Source organism: Solanum verrucosum, unplaced genomic scaffold, assembly GCF_900185275.1.
Source record: "Solanum verrucosum unplaced genomic scaffold, falcon-dt-bn FXZP01000280.1, whole genome shotgun sequence".
Lineage (NCBI taxonomy): Eukaryota > Viridiplantae > Streptophyta > Magnoliopsida > Solanales > Solanaceae > Solanum > Solanum verrucosum.
This window is the reverse complement of record NW_026019982.1, coordinates 3,756,192-3,771,738: the sequence shown is the minus strand read 5'-3', so window position 1 is coordinate 3,771,738 and position 15,547 is coordinate 3,756,192. Positions and strand designations below refer to the sequence as shown.

At 36.6% G+C, this 15,547-nt stretch overlaps 1 pseudogene; it reads right to left on the bottom strand.

The window, feature by feature from the left end:
* Positions 1 to 1,557: 1,557 nt before the first annotated feature.
* Positions 1,558 to 14,095, bottom strand: LOC125817727 (uncharacterized; annotated as a pseudogene).
* Between the last annotated feature and the right edge of the window lie 1,452 nt (positions 14,096 to 15,547).

Genomic DNA, 15,547 nt, shown 5'->3' with positions numbered 1-15,547 from the left:
TCTCTTGAAGCATTGATCTAGTTGCCCCCAAAGCCATAAAGGACTATCTGAATTGATTTTGGTAAAGGTGATTGGTGGTGTTTGTAATGAATAATGACTAGAGGTAACTGGCAATGCAGGTGAATTGTGGGGGTTGTGCGATGAAAATTGAAGGTAGATGTGTTGGTACGAGATGGCACGTATTTCGTGAAATTAATCGAGAAACGTACAAGCCCCAACCATCATAGTTGTCAAAAAAAAAAACATGGGGCACAGAGATAATAACTAAAGCATAGGCCTCCCAAGTATAAAAACTTTCTCAACAGCACAGCCAATGATGAGTGCATCTTCTCAATTTCATTCATACAATAAAGACAAATCACTAAGGTATCATCAGATTTACAGTTATGTCTTCTCCTACAAACTAATTTCACCTATATCACTAACTTATAGTTTTTCCCTCAATCATATACCAATCATTATCATGAAGGAGATGATCTCTTGGAATGGGAGATCTTGAAAGCATGAGCTGTTTCACGTTGCACTTCTTGAATAATAAGTCCATCAACAGTCAACTCTCGTCGCTGACAATTGTTGTCTATTTCGAAACATCATTGTTTTCTTCATTTGCAACAATCATATCATCTGCAATGGTTCCTGGATGACAGATAGTATCCATATTTCAGATCAAAAGTAATGAAATCGAATATATGAATTTATAACAAGTCTAAGAAAGTCAGAGGGAACTAGTAGTTAAATGACGATAAAACTGGGACACTGGGAAATTGCAAGAACCCGGGAAGTGACAACTCAATGCTGAGTAGCACTTTTCTCTTTGGCAGTGGATATATATAAGACAAGTTAACTACGTGAAATATGCTTCATAATTATGTGCAATCCTTTATAAATTTATATATCTTACCCGTTGTGTAAACAGTGATTGCAATTCCTTTTGGTAGAATGGGTAAAAGCAGGTGATGTGTGATTGTGAAGGTTTTACATCTTAATTTATTTTGTTTGATCACTTCAGAATGAGATTATACCTGGGAGCACTGAGTGGATGTGCAACACATCACCGACGAGAGAACATTGAGACTGCGACGAACTTCAGACTACACCAAGTCAGATTCAATGGTTTAAACTTTAGAGGCCTATCCTTTGTAGACAGCTAACCCGGTCCGAGAAGCAACACTCTTTCTCACATATGTACTCACGGTACAGATACCTCCAAATTCTGTCTATGATAAACTCCTTTTTTTGATGAGCTATCTATCATCTATAGATCTAACTTATATTTAGAAACGGCTTTATCCTGTGTGGACTGCTAACCAGGTTTGGAGGACCAACCCTCTTTCTATCAGCCATGTTCAGCGGTCACCTACCTCCAAAATTTTGTCTCATTTTTGTGATGAGCTGTCTCTAACTTACATTTAGAAACTTCCTTTTTTTATTAGTCAAGTACATGTTTATCAAATATTAAAAGATGGATATGTTGAGTTGCGGGAAGAGATACGAGAAAAGTGATAGTTAACAAATTATTCATCTCAGAAACACAACACAAAGAAGGCAACAAACCAGAAACAGATCTTAACAGAACAAACTTTCAATGAAGAATGCTAGACCAAAAGCCTTACCAGACAATTGGATGCACCCTCTGCGTTCTCTTTTGCTGTTTCGGGTATTCCATTGCTAACATCTTCATTTGCATTGGCTTCACTTGTGGACTAGTGCAAAAGATAGAGTACAAGTCAGCTACCACTGACATTATTTCCTTCAATACAGTCAAATTCAAAAGGTATCTGACCAAACATATAGAAGCTGCATAGAACTAACCTCTAACGTTGTGGAGAAACCGCCATTTTCTGGCTGGTTTTCGTTACCGGAAGACCTGTTTTGCTGAGATAACTCACTGCTGCTAATATTTACAGTATCTCTGGTATTGCTTTGACCATTCAAACTGTTCTTACCACCATCACCCTCATTCCCCTGCAATATTTCAAAATGTTTACAGATTCAATTATGAGGTAAGATTAACTTGAACAGCCAGTATGCCACTTTCAGTGTGAACCATATAGTTTTAAGCTTATACTTTCATTGTTAATCACATTGGAAACTTGAACACACTGATGTTAACTTGTTAACGTAAAACGGCACAACAAAAGAACTTTGTTGTAATTCTATTTCCTTCTACTCGCCTACGTCCCCTCCCTCAAATAAATTCTCCATTGTCAGTTTGGTAAGATGCTATCTTGAACAACCAGTATGCCCGTTTACTTGGCCAAATCAGTGTGAACCATAATATCTTTATATCACATTGGAAACTTGACCACACATGTTAACTTGTTAACGTAAAACGGCACGACAAAAGAAATTTGTTGTAATTCTATTTCCTTTATCTCGCCTACCACCCCTCCCCCCCAAATAAATTCTCCATTGTCAATTTGGTGATGACTATCAATGAACCAATTAAGCAACCTCTCCTCAACCCAAAATACATGAACTGGGTCAACCATACGAGTCCTCAATATGTTCCAATCTATTGGGGATATTTTTCATTCCAAAAAGTATAAAAACAAATTGGGGGTTCTCAAAACTAAAGGTTCTCTACTCACATTTATCCCTACAAGACCCAATGTAACTACGGCAACAACAATCATGCCTTAATCCCAATTGGTGATGACTATGTCCAATTAAAACCCAATGGAATATCAGTAATTAACCTGAGCCTTCAAAATTTATCAGAAGATTCACCAAGCTTACAGCCTGCAGATAAAACAATGGATAGAAGCCTATATGCACCATCCAAGAATTTCATAAATGACCTGACCACAAGCCTTAAGTGGCCGCCTTTTGTTTGTGTTGACTATAACAATTGAATGCAGAATAAGTGCTCCACAAACCTACTACCTCTTCCTCCACCTTTTCTTACCCAGTAACACACAAGACAACTAAATTCCCCACTATCACGGTTCTCATCACAATACTATCACAACACAGCATCCTCCCCAAAGTTTAACAAATAAAGTTATAATCTTGGCATCCCCTCTTCCACCTCGGTAACATCATCATCATCATCATCATCCTCAGCATTGTCTGAGTACTCAAATATTCAGATACAGCCTTCAGAGCCTGTGGGCCTCGTTAACGACAAAACGGGTCAATTCTTCAGGAGTGGGCAAATGTGTTTGTGATTTGGGGGCATCATTCATTTTTGGACAGCTAACTAGGTCCCAGAAACAACCCTCTCTCCCACAACCATAATCATGGACCAGCTTATTCCACAATCTTGTCTAGAAATTAAAACCGACACCTTTTTCATGATGAGCTATATATCATCTATAGGGCTAACTTATATTTAGAAAAGCCTATCCTGTGTGGAGTTGTAGACGGCTAAACAGGTCGGAGAACCTACCTCCTTTCTCACAAGTCATAACCATACTCGCAGGTAACATACCATCACAATCTTGTTTAGGATTGATTCCTTTTTGTGACAAGCTATCTTTCATCCACAGATCTAACCTATATATAGAAAACCTTCTAAGGTATAAATAGTAAACTACATTTTATAAAATATTAACACTAGATATATAAGAGTTTCTGGAAATACTGCTCACAATAAAGTGGTAGTTCATAATTTTTTATTTTATATCTTGGGATAAGGCACAAGTACCCCCGAACTATACCTGAAATCCCAGCGACACACATAAACTTAACTAGGGTCCTATTACCCCTAAGCTATTGTAAAATTGAATAAATGTCACCCTAAATGTTGATGTGGCATAATAACCAAATGAGTATCCTCTGTGTGTATTACACGCGCTTCACTTTTTTTCTGTGTTTATTACACGCGCTTCACAATTTTTTAAGCATTAAATCTCTTTTTGTTTCCATTACAATCCCTTTCTTTTTCTTAATTCTGAATCCATAGTTAGCCGCCTTGTCATTTGTACCTCTTTTGTCATTCATTCCAGAACTTGGTCTTCTTACAGATCTGGTTCTTTTCCACCTCAACGCGAATCGTTTTTGTGATGAGATCTGTTTTTTCAAAGGAAAGTAAAATGGTGAGAATATGTGTTGGAATGCTAGGGTTTTTACTCCGATTGACGAGTGACAACCGGAGAAGACGCCGGAGAAACAGAAAATTCATCCTCATTCTCAGCTCCTGACTCATCATCCACAACCTCAGACTCGTATTCATTTCTGCTAACATTCAAAGAATCCTTCCCAAAAACCCCAAACCCCTTAAAACGCTTCTTCACTAAGCGCCGAAGAATTATGAGTTACCACTTACCACAGCAGAAGCCAGAAAAGGACTGAAAGAAGACACGCCATTTCTAAGACGAACATGAAAATGGAATTTTTCATTGGAGAAAGGAAGAGATAAAGGAGGGGTAGCAGTGGATCTTCGAGAAAGTTTGATCTCAGAAACACAAACTAAATAAGGTAAGTAACCCAGAAGTAGGTTTTCATGGAACCACTTTTCAATGACCAAAAGTCTTACCGGACAATTGGATGCACCCTCTGTGTTCTCTTTTGCTGTTTCAGGAATCTCATTGCTGACATTGGCTTCAATTAGGGAGTTGTGCTAAAGAAATAATACAAGTCAGCTACCACTGACATAATCCAATCCAATACTTAATAAGACCACCAAGCATATAGAAACTGCATAAAACTAACCTCTAATGCTGTGGAGCCACCACCATTTTCTTGTTGGTTTTCATTACTAAAAGACTGTTTTTGCTGAGATAATTCATCAGTGCCAATATTTACAGCATCTGTTGTATTGCTTAGACCACTCAAACAATCTTTTCCACCAGGATCCTCATTCCCCTGCAATGTTTTATTGGATCCGTCATTCGAATTGGCCAAACATGAAGTCTGAAGTTCGGAGCCTAATACCTGAAGATAGACTCTAGTCAAACAGAATACTATTTCCATTTATGATTACTTGGTGTGAATACAAACAGTAGGACTTTTCTAGAATAGACAGACTATTCTTTTTGTCTCTTCATTTCATGATATATATTCTGGTTCTATCTCATGTACTTCCTAGGTCTTTCCCATATTCTCTCTCAACTTCCTGTTTGATTCTTATTGGTAATATTTTTTATTTTATTTTTATGACAGGGGAAACCACAACTGCTACCCTTTGCGTGCCCATTGAGTAAAAACTATGCTCCTATGCAATAGCTCGCAAACCACACACATGAGAGGTAACCTGTAACCCTTATTGGTAATATATTAAAAGATAAATTCTTCTTCTTATAGTAGATTGTGTTGGGGATTTCACAAATTGAGTCTTTGTCAGTTTCTGTGCTCCTAATTTTATACTAGAAGAGCTTGTTGAATCCTAGGATACACCTATTTCGGGTGAAGTACCTTAAGGACAGTCTTCTGACACGCCTCAAACTATGAGAATTCCCTATATAAGTGTTCATTATGAAGTATATTTTGTAAAATTTCAGACATTTTTGACGAACAAAACAAGCAATCAATTAGTTGACCCAAACTAACTAGGTCGACAATATGAATTCACTATCTGTTCCACTCTTTCGGGGCACATTTCACACTAATCTCTATAGTACATAACACAAACTTAACAATAATGACAATGCCTTGATAAATCAATGGAATAACAGTAAATTACCTGAGCCTCCACCGATTTATCAGAAGATTCACTAGGCTTACCACCTGCGGACAAAACAATGGATGGAAGCCTATTAATATCCCATCCAAGAATTCGACAAATGACCTGACCAAAAGCCCTATGTGCCTGCCTCTTGTTCGATATAGTAATCGAATGCTGAACAAGACCCACACAATCCTTAAACCTCTTACTCCACCCTTTCTTACCAACCCCACTACACACAAGACAACTAAATTCCCCACCACTCTCACTGTTCTTCTCATAATACTCTCTCAACCCATTATCCTCCTCAAACAACTTGGCGAAAAAGTTCAAATTTTTCTCCCCCTTTTCCACTTCCATATCATCCTCATCTTCATCCTCATACATATCCTCCTCATCATCATCAATTGAGCACTTCAAATACTCCGATACCACCTTCAGCGCCTGTTGCTGAGCCCGGTTCCCAGCAACCCTAGCCAATTCTTCAGCAGTGGGCAAATGGGGTTGCGAATTTGGTTGTGCAGTGAAACTGGGCCAGCCGGATTCAGTGACCGGAGACGATTCAGCAGGAGTTGGGAAAACCCATTCAACACCAGAATCTATTATAGCTTCCTTCAGCTTTTTGGATTTCTGCTTATTTCTTTTCTTGAACTGAGTAGAACCGGAGGGTTGTAGACTCACTGGGGTTTGGGGGTGGACATGGGGGTGGGGAGGACCTTGATGCCATAAAGAATGGAGGTAGTGAACTTCTTGTATTAATCTCTGCTCATCGTATCGATTGATTGGAAAACTTGACATTTTGAACTATTTGAGCAAAAGGATTTTGGCTAATACTGTAGAAACGCCGGAGACCGAAGGGTTTAGGGCAAAATCTCCGGTTCCGGTGAAGAAAAATGGGTTCTTGAAGGCAGAATGCGGGAACTGAGAAAGGAATTTTGGGCTGCTGTTAATTAACTAAACAACGAGTGGTTAAGGAAAAAAAAATTAGGTCCAAACTTAGACTTTTTTTTTTTTTTTTTTTGGTTTTCACCCATTGTTGTTGGAGTGTGCATTGGAGCACCAACAAAATTTGGATAGGTTCGGATTTAGTTGGGGCTCTCCAAACAGCGGGTGGGAAACTAAAAAATAAATAAATCAAGTTTGGACCTAAATTGTTTTCCTTTTTTTTCTTTTTTGCTTAACCATTCTTTGTTTATTTAATTTCCAGCAACCCAAAATCCTCCTTTTCAGTTCTCGATTTTTGCTTTCAAAAATTCATTATTTTATCGAAACTGGAGATTTCGCTCCAAACCCTTCAGTTTCCGGCAATTCTTCGACATTTTTACAGTATCAAACGAAACCCTTTTGCTCAAATAGTTCAAAAATGTCATGTTTTTCAATGAATCATTACGATGAGCAGAGACTAATACGAGAAGTTCACTACCTCTATTCTTTATAGCATCAAGGTCCCCTCAACCCCACCTCATGTCCACACTTCATCCCCAAACCACAATGAGTCTACAATCTTCTGGTTCTACTTAGTTCAAGAAACGAAATAAGCAGAAATCGGAAAGGCTAAATGAAGTTATAATAGATTCTAATGTTGAATGGATTTGTCCAACTCTTGTTGAATCGGTTCCGATCACGAAATCCGGCTTGCCCAGTTTCATTGCACAACCAAATTCGCAACCTCATTTGTCCACTGTTGAAGAATCGGCTAGTGTTGTTGGAAATCGGGCTCAACAATAGGCATTGAAGATGGTATCGGAATATTTGAAGTACTCAATTGATGATGATGATGATGATGATGATGAAGAGATGTATGAGGATGAGGATGATGATGATGATGAAGAGATGTATGAGGATGAGGATGATGATGATGTTATGGAAGTAGAAAAGGAAGAGAAAAATTTGAACTTTTTCGCCAAGTTGTTTGAGGAGGATGGAGGATTGAGAGAGTATTATGAGAAGAACAGTGAGAGTGGTGGGGAATTTAGTGGTCTTGTGTGTCATGGGGTTGGAAAGAAAGGGTGGAGTAAGAGGTTTAAGGATTGTGTGGGCCTTATTCACCATTCGACTACTATATGAACACGAGGCAGACACATAGGGCTTATGGTCAGGAACTGAGAATGAGGATTACGGACCGTAGATTTCATCTGTGAAATTTATATTAAATTTTAAAGCTTAAAATTTTATCCTACGGGTACAAACTACGACCCGTAGAAGTTTATACGGTCCGTAGATCCAATCCATAGAATTTATATTGAATTTTAAGGCTCAAAAACTCATTCTAAAGTCCAAAGTACGCCCATTGAAGGTTCCTATCAAAATTCATTCACACACTAATAGTTGACCTAATCACGTAAGAACAATTTAAGAATCACCCAATACGATATTTTTGCAAATGAAGAATGATTTAGGCCTTTGCTTGGAAATTTTCGGGTTGTTATAATCCCTCTGTTACAATTTTATTTGAATTAATCGCAAGATCGATATGAGTCTTAATTCTGTTTTCTGACTTTTCTTTTCAATTTTCAAAATAATGGTATATGCAAGAGAGTGAAATTCGTAGTCAATAGCCTAGTGCATAAATTCTCATAAATTACACTTCAATAAGCTAAGAAACTTTTAAAATCCTTCTTTTACTACAGCTTAATGTTTCAAAATTTTGCTTTCAATCCTCATTAAGCTTACTCATGATCATTCTCGATCCGTTTTACGTTTTTGAGTTTGTATATCATTTATAGTAACAATATGTTGCAATGGTTGCATCAAATTTTAAATGTGTAAGAAATGTCTAGTCTCTTTCACCAATTCTTTGATGTACATTCTGAAATACTTATTTGAATTCCAATTTCTACTATCTAAATAATTACTAATATAATAACTACAAAAAAAATAAAAGTGACAACAACAACTACTAGAGGAAATTACATTAAATTATTAAGCCGAATTATCATGTATTCTGAAGTGTTAGCAAAAACATTTTAGTTATGCAAGTATTATTAGTTAATTAATATGATCTTTATTATATGAGTATTAGTTATTTCATTTTTTACTCTACATAATAAAATAATTTATCAATTTCCTCATAGTTTATACATATATTAGTTATTGGATTTCTATGTTACAAATCAAATGTCGTATTAATTTTATATTTGAACTTAATTTCTAACTAGTTAACAAACAATAAATAACTCATACAAAAATTAATAACTGACTGACTTCTTTATTAGCTACCAAACAACCCATTGTGGTTTGATACAAGGATAACAAAAAATAATCTTTAAATAATCTGATATGCAAGATAAGATGAGATATCTCTTAGTTAAAGTGGCATATTATATTTTATTGACAATACAAATTTATTCTTAACCAAATAGATATAAAATTTATTCTCAACTTAATCACAAATATTCACCTTATCTCGTCCAATTTGATACAATATTATTTTATCCAACTTCTAAATAGAATAAACTAGTTCAAAGAAATCCTTGAGTAATTTAGTGTGCGAACCAAATGATCATTATGTTTTAAGAGATTGTTTGGTAGCTGGTTAGAATTATGGAGATATTCGTAATTTAAGAATTAGTTATGAGAGAATTTATGTGTTATTTTATGCATGTATTAGTTATTCCACCTTTTATGTCGCATAAAACCAGAAAATGACTTCATTGTCATAATAATTTGTTCTTTACTCAAAATCTACAATATATTAGTCAGCTGATAATTACTCAAAGCTCATCATCAATGGCTGCCTCTTCTTCCATTTTCTTAGTTTATTTCTTGCTACCCTTATTTTCCACAGCAACCCTCCAAAGTTCTTCTCTTTAAAGATCCCAAATCATCACTCAGCAATAATCTTTACCCAAAAATGCCACCCCCACAACTTTTTTTGAAGTCACAAAACCTAGAAAATTACCCAAAACCAAACCTAGTTCATACTTAATTCTCATAAAAAGTACCTAAAGATTCATAGTGAACTTCGATGGGAGTTTCTCTTGAAGCAATAACGCGTTGATCTAGTCCCCACCGTAGCCACAAAGGACTATCTAAATTGATTCTGGTAAAGGTGATTGGTGGTGTTTGTAATGAATAATGATTAGGGGTAACTGGCAATGCAGGTGAATTGTGGTGGTTGTGCGATGAAAATTGAAGGTAGATGTATTGGCAGGAGATGACACGTATTTCATGAAATTAATCGAGATACGTACCAGCCCAAGCCATCATAGCTGTCAAAAAAAAAACATGGGGTACAGAGATAATAACTAAAGCATAGGCCTCCCAAGTATAAAAACTTTCTCAACAGCACAGCCACTTTGAGTGCATCTTCTCTATTACATTCATACAATAAAGACAAATCACTAAGGTATCATCACATTTACAGTTATGTCTTCTCATACAAATTAATTTCACCTATATCACTAACGTATAGTTTTTCCCTCAATCATATAACAATCATTATCATGAGAGATGATCTCCTGGAACGAGAGATCTCAAAAGCATGAGCTGTTTCACGTTGCATTCTCAAAGTTCTTGAATTATAAGTCCATCAAGATTCAACTCTCCTCACTGACAATTGTTGTCTCTTTTGAAACATCATTGTTTTTTTCATTTGCAACAATCATATCATCTGGCAATGGTTCCTGGATGACAGATAGTATCCATATTTCAGATCAAAAGTAATGAAATCGAATATATGAATTTGTTACAAGTCTAAGAAAGTAAGAGGGAACTGGTAGTTAAATGACGATACAACTGGGACACTGGGAATATGCAAGAACCCGGGAAGTGACAACTCAATGCTGAGTAGCACTTTTCTCTTTGGCAGTAGATATATATAAGACAAGTTAACTACGTGAAATATGCTTCATAATTATGTGCAATCCTTTATAAATTTATATACCTTACCCGTTGTGTAAACAGTGACTACAATTCCTTTTGGTAGAATGGGTAAAAGCAGGTGATGTGTGATTGTGAAGGTTTTACATCTTAATTTATTTTGTTTGATCACTTCAGAATGCAAAAAGGCTGACAAACTTTTGGCTACAAGTCAGATTCAATGGTTTAAACTTTAGAGGCCTATCCTTTGTAGACAGGTAACCCGGTCCGAGAAGCAACACTCTTTCTCACATATGTACTCACGGTACACCTACCTCTAAATTCTGTCTATGATAAACTCTGATCTATCTTATATTTAGAAAAGCCTATCCTGTGTGGAGTTGTAGACGGCTAAACAGGTCAAAGAACCTACCTCCTTTCTCACAAGTCACAACCATACTTACAGGTAACATACCTTCACAATCTTGTTTAGGATTGATTCCTTTTTGTGACGAGCTATCTTTCATCCACATATCTAACCTATATTTAGAAAACCTTCTAAGATATAAATAGTTAACTACATTTTTTTATAAAATATTAAACACTAGATATATAAGAGTTTTTGAAAGAACTGCTCACCATAAAGTGGTAGTTCACAATTTTTATTTTATATCTTGGGATAAGGCACAAGTATCCCCGAACTATACCTGAAATCCTAGCGACACACATAAACTTAACTAGGGTCCTATTACCCCTAAACTATTTTAAAATTGAATAAATGTCACCCTAAATGTTAATGAGGCATAATAACCAAATGAGTATCCTCTGTGTGTATTACACGCGCTTCACTTTTTTTCTGTGTTTATTACACGCGCTTCACAATTTTTTAAGCATTAAATCTCTTTTTGTTTCCATTAAAATCCCTTTCTTTTTCTTCATTCTGAATCCATAGTCAGCCGCCATGTTATTTGTACCTCTTTTGTCATTAGTTCCAGGACTTGTTCTTCTTACAGATCTGGTTCTTTTCCACCTCAACTCGAATCATTTTTGTGGTGAAATCTGGTTTTTCAAAGGAAAGTAAAAATGGTGAGAATATATGTTGGAATGCTAGGGTTTTTACTCCGATTGACGAGTGACAACCGGAGAAGACACTGGAGAAACAGAAAGTTCATCCTTATTCTCAGCTCCTAACTCATCATCCAGAACCTCAGACTCGTATTCATTTCCGCTAACATTCCAAGAATCCTTCCCAAAAACCCCAATTCCCTTAAAATGATTCTTCACTAAGCACCAAAGAATTATGAGTTACCACTTACCACAGCAGAAGCCAGAAAGGACTGAAAGAAGACACGCCATGTCTAAGACGAACATGAAAATGGAATTTTTCATTGGAGAAAGGAAGAGATAAAGGAGGGGTAGCAGTGGATCTTCGAGAAAGTTTGATCTCAGAAACACAAACTAAATAAGGTAAGTAACCCAGAAGTAGGTTTTCATGGAACCGCTTCTCAACGACCAAAAGTCTTACCGGACAATTGGATGCACCCTCTGTGTTCTCTTTTAATTTGCTGTTTCAGGAATCTCATTGCTGACATTGGCTTCAATTAGGGAGTTGTGCTAAAGAAAGAATACAAGTCAGCTACCACTGACATAATCTTATCCAATACTTTATAAGACCAAGCATCTAGAAACTGCATAAAACTAACCTCTAATGCTGTGGAGCAACCACCATTTTCTTGTTGGTTTTCATTACTAAAAGACTGTTTTTGCTGAGATAATTCATCAGTGCCAACATTTACAGCATCTGTTGTATTGCTTAGACCACTCAAACAATCTTTACCACCAGCATCCTCATTCCCCTGCAATGTTTTATTGGATCCGTCATTCGAATTGGCCAAACTTGAAGTCTGAAGTTTGGAGCCTAATACCTGAACATAGACCCTAGTCAAACAGAATACTATTTCCGTTTATGATTACTTGGTGTGAATACAAACAGTAGATTTTTCTAGAATAGACAAAATTCTTTTTGTCTCTTCATTTCATGAAATATATTCTGGTTCTATCTCATGTACTTCCTAGGGCTTTCCCCTATTCTCTCTCAACTTCCTGTTTGATTCTTGGTACTTGCATATTTTCAAAAAATCAATACATACAATTTATGGGACAACAATACCTGAACAGACAGTATTTTGCTTTGCTTGGCTAAATCAATGTAAACTAGAATGGTTGAGCTTATGCCTTCATGGTTTTCCTCTATGGTTATTGTCATTACCATTGAAGCCAATTTATTGGCATTAAATCTAATAGACAAGGCTTTCTTTCTGGCTAATGGGTTTCTGATTATGAGTAATTTTGTGACCATTGGAGTCTTTTTTCTTATTGGTAATATTTTTATTTTATTTTTATGACAGGGGAAACCACAGCCGCTACCCTTTGCGTGCCCATTGAGTTGAAACTCTGCTCCTATGCAATAGCTCGCAAACTACACGTGAGAGGTAACCCTTATTGGTAATATATTAAAAGATAAATTCTCCTTCTTATAGTAGATTGTATTTGGTTTTTCACAAATTGAGTCTTTGTCAGTTTTTGTGCTCCTAATTTTATACTAGAAGAACTTGTTGAATCCTAGAATACACCTAAGGACAGTCTTTTGACACGCCTCAAGCTATGAGAATTCCCAATATAATTGTTCATGATGAAGTATTTTTATTAAAATTTCCAACATTCTCGACGGACAAAACAAGCAATCAATCAGTTGACCCAAACTAAATAGGTCTACAATATGTTTTCTCTATCTGTTCCACTCTTTCGGGGCACATTTCATACTAATCTCTATAATAAATAACACAAACTTAACAATAACGACAATGCCTTGATAAATCCAATTAAATAACAGTAAATTACCTGAGCCTCCACCGGTTTATCAGAAGATTCACTAGGCTTACCACTTGCGGACAAAACAATGGATGGAAGCCTATTAATATCCCATCCAAGAATTCGACAAATGACCTGACCAAAAGCCCTATGTGCCTGCCTCGTGTTCGATATAGTAATCGAATGCTGAACAAGACCCACACAATCCTTAAACCTCTTACTCCACCCTTTCTTACCAACCCCACTACACACAAGACAAATAAATTCCCCACCGCTCTCATTGTTCTTCTCATAATACTCTCTCAACCCACCATCCTCCTCAAACAACTTGGCGAAAAAGTTCAAATTTTTCTCCCCCTTTTCCACTTCCATATCATCATCATCCTCATACATCTCCTCCTCATCATCATCAACTGAGTACTTCAAATACTGCGATACCGCCTTCAACCCCTGTTGCTGAGCCCGGTTCCCAGCAACACTAGCCAATTCTTCAGCAGTGGGCAAATGGGGTTGCAAACTTGGTTGTGCAGTGAAACTGGGCCAGCCAGATTGAGTGACCGGAGACGATTCAACAGGAGTTGGAAAAACCCATCCAACACCAGAATCTATTAAAGCTTCCTTCAGCCTTTTGAATTTCTACTTATTTTGTTTCTTAAACTGAGTAGAACCGGAGGATTGTAGACTCACTGGGGTTTGGGGGTGGAGATTGGGGTGGACATGGGGGTGAGGGGGACCTTGATGCCATAAAGAATGGAGGTATTGAACTTCTTCTATTAATCTCTGCTCATCATAAGGATTCATTGGAAAACGTGACATTTTTTACTACTTGAGCAGAAGGGCTTTGGTTGCTACTGTAAAAATGCTAGGGAATCGCCGGAAAATGAAGGGTTTGGAGAGAAATCTCCGATTCCCGCGAAGAAAAATGGTTTCTTGACGGGAACTGAGAAGGGGATTTCGGGCTGCTTTGTTTTTCAGATTCGATTTTTCAAAAATATTGAATATTCCTTCAATTTCAATTTTATTTATATGGTTTCAACTTTAACCAAAATTTGGGCTAAATTTTATTAAAAAGAACTATTGGTTAATGTATTATCCTTAGTCATCTATAATTAATGAAATAGTAATTTTGACATACATATAATTACATATTAGGGGATTAAAGTCAAATCTTAAAGCGGGACTTAATATATTTTTTAATCTTTTTTCTTTAAAAAAAAATATTTTATATATTTTTATTTAAATTTTTTTTGTTTCCACCCATTGCTCGGATTCCACATTAGAGCCGAATAAATTTGGACAGATTCGAATTTAGTTGGGGCTCTCCGAACAACGGGTGACAACCAAAAAAAAAAGGCAAGTTCGGACCTAAATTGTTTTTATTTTTTTCTTTCTTAACCACTCTTTGTTTATTTAATTACCATCAACCCAAAATCCTCCTTTTCAATTCCCGATTTATGCTTTCAAGAACCCATTTTTTCACCATAACCGGAGATTTTGCTCCAAACCATTCATTTTCCGACGATTCTCCGGCATTTTTACAATATCAGACGAAACCCTTTTGCTCAAATAGTTCAAAAATGTCACGTTTTCTAATGAATCGTTATGATGAGCAAAGACTAATATAAGAAATTCGCTACCTCCACTATTTATGGCATCAAGGTCCCCCGCAACTCCACTCCATGTCCACACCAATCTCCATCCCCAAACCCCATTGAGTCTACAACCCTCCGGTTCTACTCAGTTCAAGAAACGAAATAAGCAAAAATTGAAAAGGTTGAAGGAAGCTATAATAAATTTTGATGTTGAATGGGTTTGTCCAACTCATGTTGAATCAACTTCGATCGCGAAATTCGGCTTGCCCAATTTCACTGCACAACTTAATTTGCATCCCCATTTGCCACCTGAAGAATTAGCTAGTGTTACTAGGAAGCGGGCTCAGGAACAACCGTTGAAGGCGGTATCAGAGTATTTGAAGTACTCTATTAATGATGATGAGGATATGTATGAGGATATGTATGAGGATAGGATGATGATGTTATGGAAGCGAAAAATGAGGAGAAATTTTTTAACTTTTTCACGAAGTTGTTTGAGGGAGATGGTGGATTGAGAGAGTATTATGCGAAGAACAGTGAGAGTGATGGGGAATTTATTTGTCTTGTGTGTATAGTGAGATTGATAAGAAAAGGTGGAGTATGAGGTTTAAGGATTGTGTGGGTCCTGTTCAGCATTCGATTACTATATCGAACACGAGGCAGACGCATATGGCTT